Source organism: Merops nubicus, unplaced genomic scaffold (assembly GCF_000691845.1).
Source record: "Merops nubicus isolate BGI_N331 unplaced genomic scaffold, ASM69184v1 scaffold30249, whole genome shotgun sequence".
Lineage (NCBI taxonomy): Eukaryota > Metazoa > Chordata > Aves > Coraciiformes > Meropidae > Merops > Merops nubicus.
The window spans coordinates 106,688-117,089 of NW_008630832.1; positions in this window are offsets into that span (position 1 = coordinate 106,688).

Consider the following 10,402-nt stretch of genomic DNA (forward strand, 5'->3'; position numbering starts at 1 on the left):
CCTCGCTCTCACCACTGCCACCTTAGGGAGACCTAGACAGATAGTTTTGATCAGATGTCCAGTTTAGGTGGTTGTGGCTAGGCAGAACAAGTCGTTTTTCTGCTCTTATGTTCAGCCTTTAATGTTTGAAGCCATGAGAGGCAAGGGTAGTTAGAAAGTTTCCAGTAGAAAGGAAAAACAGAAACGGTATTTTTTAATATGAAAAAAAGTAAAAACAAAGGCTAGAGAATGGTCAAACAACATGCTCAGTTATGTCAGTGTCCAAAAACACCTGAAAAAATCCATGCTGGCACAAACAGATCATCTGTCTGTAGAGGGTCTAAGCTGAACAGTTATTGTGTAGGCATCCTGAATCTCTAGAAGAGCACATCAGAAACAGCACAATGAAGAAAATAACTTCCTACCCATAATTCCCTCAAAATGTGTCTTTACAGTCCTGGGAGAACAAAATCAAGCTCATTGAGCTGATCACTCTAAAGGGATGTTTTCCAAAATTTCCATTTCCAAGCACATGAAGAAAAAAAAAAAAAATCAGGGGAACCAGACTTCAATGCACAAGAAACCTCAACTATAGAGAGGAAACAATAGAGAGGAAAGCTTCAGGCCCTTCAAATCAGAAGACTTGCCATTATGCAACAGACTGAAGGTGTGACAGACCTGCACATACTTCAGCATATGTAAAAAATGAAAAGTATGTAAAGTAAAAACACATTATTTAAAAAAATGAGGGCAAATCTGGCAAGGCAGAGCCAAAAGAAAAATCCAATGGAACACTCAGCTTCTCCTCTGAGTGAGCACCTGAGAAGTTACCTGCCTGTGCATGCTCTGGGAAGAAAACAAGAGAGACAGGAAAAAAAGTCATCCATTGACTGGAATCCCAGATATAAATAGTGTGGTAGAGAAATGGAGCCTACCAACATTTAAAGGGGGTGGGGAAGGAGTGTACATCAGATACAGATCTAAAGAAAAAGAAATCAGAAGGGTAACTTGCAATTGTGTGATTTAACATCAACATAAATTTAGGAGAGCCCCTTGCAAGTAAACTAAGATATGCTGTTATTTTAAAGTCCAGCACTGAAGAACCAGGTGTCAAGTTGACAGGTTTTTTTCCTTTTTTTTTTTTTTTTTTTTTCTTTTTTTTTTTTTTTTTTTGGGGGTTTTTTTTTTTTTTTTTAAAAAAAAAAAAAAAGGACATGCTAGGTCATGTCAATAATCACAAAGATCACATTTCCAAACTGATCTACACCTATGCCCAGAAACATATTAATATTGGGAAACAAGCTGTTCTTCTGAAATTGGACTTCCCTTCTGCCAACAGAAACAAAACAAGGGTTGCTTACTTTACCCAAAATTACAACATGAGCATAAAGGTATAATGGTCAGGAAGAATGTTCGTGAAAATCACCTATAACCATCAAGGCAGTGTTCTGAAAAAAAGATATTTAAAAGTAGTTTCTTAGTGTCAAATGATTTTCCTGCTGCAGAAAAACACACGGTATTTAATTTCAAAGTTAGAAAGTTACCTAGAGCTCTGCCAAAGAACACAGAAGTGCTATTTTAAAATTAAACCCAGCACAATACTCAAAACCATTAGTGGATATTCTTCTAGTTAAATGACACCTAACAGCTCCTGTCTTACAAATGTCATGCCTAGTGCAGGCCTGACCCTGCCACTAATATTTATCTTCATCTTGGGGATCCCTGAGAAGCCACACTAACCCAGGGACAATGCCAGGGCTCAATGCAAAAGCAGCAGAATTAGTCCCTCTGATTCCATCCAGAATTCATTTCACTGCTTAACACCCCATGTTTGGATATTACACATTCCTCCAGAGATACCCCTTAAATATTCAGAGATCTTGAAATAAAAGGCAATCTGTAAATGTGCATTAAAAATACATGGATAAAATATGGGGATTTACTGCAAATAAATTCCATGTTCATCTCCAACTTTGTTAAAGAGCTCTGTACAAAAAACAGCTATTGTGCACTTCACAAGGCAAAACACAAAAAGCAAGCTAAACGCTGCACAAGGATAGCTCCAAAGTGGCACAACCACAGCAAGAATTACTGCCCAGTGCAATGTGCCAAGATGAACCTGTACTTCCCTTATTAGTCAGAGAAGCATTAAATCACAGCTTTTAAACCCAAATTTGAAATCTCGAGCCCCACCCCAGACCCACCGCCTGAAACGCAGCTCTAACTCCTCTCTGACACAAATCTGTGGCTTGCTGAGAAGCTTCCCAGGGAAGCAGAGCTCTTTGGCCAGGTACCTTCAGCGCCTGCCTCACGCAGCTCTGGAGCTGCCCTTTGCTGCTCTGCTCCTCTCCAGGAAGCTCTGCAATACCACCAGATGCTGTGCACGACAAGACTTTGTAAGTCCATCTTACCAAAGGTCCTATTAACCAAGCTATTTTCAGTCACTTGAGCATCCCAGGCTACGCTCCCCTCACCTACACACGCCAGCCAGAGATGGAGCCAGGCTGAAATCTGAAGCCTACTGGAGAAATGCTTTCATTGACTTCAACAGACTTTGAATCTCAAATGTTAACTTTAAAAACCAGTTCCATGTTTGCTGTTACATCTCAGGTACCACTGAGCATGCTCTCCACAGGGCTTTTATCCTTCAGTATCTCCTGTAATAAATGGGATTAAAGTCAGGTACCAGCATCTGATTAAAGAAACAAGATTCTACTTTTATCAATTGAAATGCGACAGATTTCCAAGTGCTAATCCACAGAATGACTGAGATGTCCATCATCTCCAAGTAAATGGGGATCTAAGGCTAACCACAGAATTATCAATGTGTCCTCTCCCATGAACAGCATCGTACAGAGATTTTAAATGTTCTAAGAAAGCAGATTTCAAAAACTTCTTTGGAAGCAGTATTTTTCCATACCCTGAAGTCATACGGGAGTTAGACGCGTCTCAGCAAAAAGGTTTTGATTGCAGTCGATTGCAAAGGGGATTTTTTTGCCTAGCACAGAGACATTTAAGAATAAACTAAATCCTATCTCCTGCTTTAGAATATGCCAATGAAAATATAAACCCACCATGTAGCCAAAAATACTTCACAGAAACACCTATGCTGAAAATCTAGCTCTGTATTCAGTCATTGCTTTTGCATGTTAACTACACAGATCATAAAACAGAGCTCACTCTAAAAGAGTATACAAAATAAAACATTTTCATTGTTCCTGATAACTCTGTCAATACTGTTTTACTTGCATTCCATTGTCAGATACTTTTAAATAGACTCCACATCAGACAGATCCACTGTGCAGAGAGGATATGCAAAAAAGCAAAAAACATTCCTTCCCATGCTCTTAATGGAATTACAATAACAAATAAATCATGAAATAGAATAAATCCCACCTTTAAGGAAGACTCTTACGAAGATGCTATTTCTTTCCTGTGAACAAAACCTTCTTGGAGAGAAATTTCATCCGCATATAAGAAGTGTCAGAAACCTCTGGGAAGAAATGTAGCAGCATTGGTATTCTGCTCAGAAAATGTCATCACAGATCTGTTTACCTTAACTGTGGACCATGATTCAGCTGGTGACAACCGTCTTGCATACTGATCAATTTATTTGCAGCAAAATTACTAACATTTTCTACTTTAACCATTTAGGTTCTGGAAACAGCTACTAAGATAGGGAGAGATTTTTACAAATATTATATAAATCCTACTTAATTAAAAACTTTCCCTTCCACCACGATGCCCTGTATTTGGGGGGGGGATCTCCCCATAATCTTGAAGAAAAATTAGTGCATACAGTGAGTAGTTACTAGAAAAATGCTCCCTTTTTAAAAATTAAAATCAGAGCTTTATCATCCATCTGCATCACACGTAAATGTTAAGTATACATGGTGGGGGGGAGATGATGTGATTAAGCTGATCACTTGGTGGGGAGTGGCTTTTCAGAAGAGCCAGTGACCAACCATTTAAGAGAGTGGCCTAACTGATGGTCTAGAGGCCAAACCCTGTTATCCTGCTTACTGACTTTTCTGCCGTGACACTGCAGGAGATGCCAAAGTTAGTGAAATGTAAAAAATAAAAGAGAGATCTTTCATACATCACATCAGTAGACTGTGAGAGCAGGTTTTGAAGCCAAAGAGGTAAAATACTTCATGGTGACTCCAGACTTCACTGTTGTGTCCACCTGTAGAGCCCTGGAACCTCAGTACAAACCATATTTTTCTGTGTGCCCTGTAGCTCAACAACACTATGGAGATGTGTCAAAGAAGGTGGGATGCAGACACAGAATTAGAAGTAGACCTTGACAAAGAGATTTTTGTCTACTTTAGGGGAATTCTTTCTCTACGTGCTCAGTTTGAGTGACAACATGAGACAGATCCTTGCAGGATGAACAGCCAACACTAAAAATCAGGGTCCTCTGAAGCATCCAAAACTAGGCATGCATAAAACACGGCACCCAAAAACCTAGTTGTGGAAACATCCTTCCTTTGATTTGTAACACCAAAAATTATTTCTTCCAGTACTCCTAAGTTATTGTGAATGCTACTTTGACAATACTTCTTATTTTTATTTTCGATTTTTATGCTCATCACCTTATTCATTCCAATCATGTCTGGTAATTCCATTCATCCAGAGCTACCCCATGGTCAAGGAACCATTTCCACAGACACGAGGGGATAAGAAAAGGATGCCGACCACTGACTCTGCCCGAATAACCAACAGCCCACATAGAACTGAATAAGCTTAGAATGGCTTTTAGCATGGTACAGAAGACCTGGAGTCACACCTCTGTACCTAATGTAGAAATTGTTACAGAGTAAAAATTTGACTTGAAGCACAGACAGAAGACATTACTACCTAAGGTTAGGTTGTAAAGAAAGGAAAGAATAGCTGCTTCCTCATTCCTCCTATCTTCCTGACAAATGGCATGGTATCAATTCACCTTCTCACACATGCCTATGCATTTTCCTGGGCTACCTTTCCACTTCTCATTCATAATTCTTTGTTATCTGTTCTCAACCTATTCAGCCTCTGGCTTTGATGAACTATTTCTTTGTACTCCCTCTAATAAGCCAATGCATCCAACTGCTGACAAGTCCTGCCAAACAATGACCACTCCTCTCAAGAAAAAGAGGTTTCAGGAATTCAAAATAAGGAGAAAAGATTAAAAAAAGAGGCCTTAATGGCTCTTGTTCTAAAAGCAGGTCTCTAGCCCCTCAGAATTAAAACAAGCCTTGTAACCACACTGTAACATGAACATGAAGACCTCACCTCAACTTAAGCACCTGGTCTGTCTCTAAAATTTGATAAATCTTTCTCACGACAGAAGAGGGGGCTTTCACTTAAGCAGAACAGCACCTACTTCTCCACCATGATTACAACGGACAGATGTACTACAAGAAAAGTACTTCTCGCATCCAGAGTCTGGAAGTGCACCAAAAAGTGCACCAGAAGCAAATCCAAGGACCTGGACTAGCCCTGCATTGAAAACACAACCTGAGCCTCCAACACTTGGCAAGTCCCTCAGGTATAAATAGTCACAAGTGAGAAACTGCACATGCAAATCAGGCAGGGAAGTAGGGCAGCTACTGCGAAAGGCCAGTTTGCAACTGATGAAAATCTGGCTTTGAAAGGCTGTTTCAGGATTGATGGAACCTTTATTAAAAGAAGGCAGGCAGGTCCTTAGCTTACTTGAAGGGTCACAGTGAAACTGCAGTCAACAGCAGCAACATCATTTTTGCTGTCTGAATGTGACCCTCTCTGGTCTTAGGCCATTATATACATGATCAAGCACTGACACAACATAATTCTTTCCTGAATTGTTTTCTGCCTGAATTTGCCCTGGTCTTATTGATATTATTTTGGTTGATGTTAGTGACATGTGACAAAAGCACTACATTCATTTTTAAAAAATCAGGCTCCCCCAAATATGCATCATTTCCATTTGAAATGAATGGTGATCCTCCCTCCTTCTCTGACATTTTGTATTTGCCAAAAATAACTGCATAATTATAAGTTGCATGCAAGAGACAGAAGGTAACATTCAAAGTTATTTCCCATAATTTTCACTTAGTATCAGAACTAGCAAATATCATATATGGCTGGTTGGTAATGTAGAAGTGGCCAAAGCTAGCCCACCAATGAACTCACAAAAACCATACCGCACACGCCCAGCCTGGGCATACAAATTTGATGAAAAAATAATAACTTGTAATGGCTTTCCTTCAAGTTTCTCAGAAACAGATCACACTCAGTCCATTAACTCTTCATTTAACAAGTCTGTTTCATTTAGCTTGTTTTGGCTGGCACTCAATTAGAAATTCACCTAGAGGACATTTTTTTCCCTTTTTAAAACAGAACACTTGCTTTATTTCATCCAGTAAAGCACCAGGAGGCAAAGCAGAAGCTGCAAGACAAGCCAAAGCTACACTAAAGTCAGGCACAATAATACTTAGTTAGGCAAAAAACCTGAACGTGGGCCTGACCCACAAGATTATCACTAATTGTTCGTTAAAAGGCCTTGGTAAGATTTGTTGCTCAGCAAAGAAGAGCCAACTGGGTAAATCTCAATTTGTTCCAGCACAAGTTAAAAAACCAACCCACAACACTGCATCATCAGTTTTACTGTCCTTCCAGTTCTGGCCAAGTTCTGCCACATCTGCCTCTGCCTTGCTAAGACTTGTTGAGATTGGACTGCTGTCTACACAGAAAGAAAAACCCTCTTATCCAACCATTCCCCACTTTCTGCCTTGCTCAACGTCACCTTCCTTGCTGGCCAACCTCATGACTACATGTATAAAGTATAATAGCTAAACCTAGATCCCTTCTCCCATTGTGTTGTCTGTCCCCTCTTGGGAGCCACCCCAAGGCTGTCCAGTCCTCAAGGGCAACGTAAAACCATTTCAACTACCACCACACTGTCCCACAACTTGCCCCTTTTCATCTTTTTTTAATTCCCGTGTCATTATCGCTTTTGCCAGCCTTCCTGAACAGTCACAACTATCTCTGGATCCCCCAAATTCCTGCACTGGGAAGCTGTGGATGCTACAAGTTTGTTTGTGGTTTAGAAAAGCCTGTCCAAAATTGTGGTAAAGAAATCCACTCAGGGCTAGAAAATACAAATGTCATGCCTAGTTCAAGAAGCTCCGAGTCACACATGGCTGGAGGGTGGGAAGGAGCCCAGGGGAAGCACCGTCCGCCCTTGTTCTGATTTTATACCTCCTTTTGGCCAGTTCTGGAAAAGGCATGCTGCATTTGAAAAATCTTTCTTTTGGGAACAGGACAGGCAGTTTTTACGTCATAAGCAGGGGACATAACTTTTCTCAAGTGTGCTTCTTCTACAAAGTTAAGAAATCAGCCAACTATCACTATTAGTTTATTTCATTAACAATCAAATCAACCATTTTCCACGGTATCTTCCATAGCAGGGATGTATTTGTGAATTAATTCATTCCTGGTCCCCTCATATCACTGTATCTATGAGATATTCTTACAACCTATTGTTTTTGAGGTGGACAACCACAGTAAACATTGCCTAAGTACACAGGTACAAGTATTTATAAAATTTATCCTAAATTTAAAAATTTGAAAATCCAAGGCACCAGATGAATACAGAAATGGCTTCTTGCACCAGACCTGTCTACTACAACACAGCACGGGTCAATCACCAGAAGAAACCATCTCTGATGGTCACCTAACTGAGCCAAGTCATGGAGAGGCTGGTAAGGAAGGCTATGAAAGACCTGCACCAAGTATTTCTGAGGAATGTCAAACTACATCACACTACACTGACCATTAATGCTATGGTGGTGGTGCAGCTGCCCTGCATGCCACTGACCAAGGACCTGAGGACTTTATGATGCACCCCCACATACTGAGACAACCACTCCCTACCAGCTGCAGAAAGCTTAGGAACCACATAGTCCAACTAAAAAGATGTAAAATTTAGACCACTCTGATTTAAATTACTCATTGAAAATTACTTACTCATGTCCCTCAAATGCCTTTATTATTTATTACAATTTATTTTTTTTCAGTGTGCCTCAAAAGGGCATGTTAATTCTAAATTTCATTCAGAACAGCAACTTGCATTACCAAACACTTAATTATCAGTATATTTACGGTGTCCTTGGGCACTGTTGGGTAATCAGAATGCTATTGTTTTCATTAAACAGTATTTTATTGATAGCACTAATGACTTCAGTTCTGCTTGATCAACAAGCAAATGATGCTTATTTGATGTTATGATAATTAATTGGCCTTTCAGGTGTTTCCACATCCCAGCCTATTACCACAAATCAGACTATTTATGTGAAACACCCTAAAAAGAGTATCACTATGGATCACAAAACATATTCTAAAAATAGGGTGTGGTTTAGTGATCACTAAGCCATGGCTCCTCAACCTTTCCTCACAAATCTAATGCAACATTCTCTGCCTAAAAATTGTAGAGAGGAAAAAACACCTTTAACTTCATTTTGAAAATCCAGCCTCAGTCTTGTATACTAAATATTCAGTACATTTTACTGCTTACTGAACTACCAGCAAGTCAAAGGAGATTTTCTGATTAGCATTTTTTTTTCTTTTTTCCCACCAAAGATGGACTAAAAGAGCTAACCTCACCTTCCCACAGCAGCAACAACCTCTGAAAAACTACACATAACTCAAATTAGATGTACAAGTGAATAGACTGCTTGTGTAATCTATTACTCTAAAGCATTATTCTTCCAAACTCCGGGTCCAGTTTATGAAGCACTGTAGTCTAGCCCTCAGACCATGGAAAAGGGGTGTGGGTAAGAATATTCCAGATTCAAATTGAACTGGACCTCAAAAAATGACCTGAAGAGAGTACTGGAGCCTGCCCACAACATTCAGCTGGTACCTATCAGAGACCTGGATGTGTTCAGTTTAACCTCCCACGGAGAACAACCTTCAGAACACCTTCTGAAGTCTTAACTGCTCTGACATGCCAACCCATATTAGCAGCTACCCCGTCTTTGAAGAGGAGTTTCCCAAAACCAGAAGTTTTTTGCAAGCCAAAAAAGTTACAAGTAAAGGTCTTAGTGATTTTTCTACCTTTCACTGCCCCATGATCATTAATTATGCTTTTTAGAACATTTTGCCTTTTAGGTAATTTCAAATATTTTGTCTTTTATGTCAGCAAATAACAAGAAAATAATAAAAGCCCACAGGCTTTTGGAAGTTCAAAGGTAGCTGCGTTTGCATTTTTTTTTTGCTTTACTTTCCAGAATTTTTCATTGCCACAAACACCCTAAAGTGGAACACCCCAACATTACAGTCCCAACATAAGGGTAACCTTCATGGGCATATAGTAAATACAAAATACTGCTATGCTGTGTGGCAAAAGATTCTTTAGTGTTACTTTAGTTTTACTGCACGCTCAAGCATTTGTAATGATTTTTGGAAGAAAAATTGTGCTTACCTTTTTCACAGAGCTATTTCCTTAACAGGTTTTGTAATACTGAATCTCATACTTTGCTTTTTAGAATTACCAATTTTAAAATAAGAGAGAAAATGATGTTTCCAGGTAAGCTCTGCTACCCTTTCAAGAAGTGATCAGTTCTAATGGCAATGCTCTTACTGCTTTTTCAGAACTACAAAATACAAGAATTCACTAGATGTTCTACCAGCAAACTACTAAACAAATGAAAACATAACAACAAAACATTATTTTTCCATGTCCCCATATTCATATTAAACACGATTCAATATCCATTACAAGCCACTTGTTCCCAAAAGTATACAAACAGGTCTGTGGATACATCAAACAGAAGTGAAAAAGGATACTGAAAAAACCTCACTCTAAACAAACTGGATGTTTGTCAAAAAACAAGCCGAGTATTTGTCTGTAAATATTGACCAAACTTAGTTTTTTGCTTTGATATTTGCTGACTGAAGAGCAGCACAGACAAGTACAAAGGACATACAAAATTAGTCTGAATGCCAAACTCGACGACCAGGTTCCAGCATGCAGCAAAGCCAACAACTGGCAGCCAAATGCACTTACCAAGAAATCACTACAAACACTTTATCATTACATCTCCACATTAGAAAGAATCAGAATCTGATTTTTGAAATGTATTTACTTTTAATGACAGCTTATTAACTTGACTAAAAGAACAGTTTGAGTAACATACTAACCAAATACCCCCATACAATACACATTCTAGTTTTTAAATTCAACTCTCAAATACACAACAAACACTTGAAAACTCTTTTGTAATTTTCACTGCGTAATTGTATTTTTCACATAGTTTGATCATTTCTTTTGTGTAAGAAGCAATGAATATTTTGCTCTCAATCTTAATCCAAACTGTAACTGGCTAAGAACAAACTAATATGTTTTCAAAGGCACATTAAGTAACAAAAGCAACTCTAAGTCAAGATAGCAATAAATAAA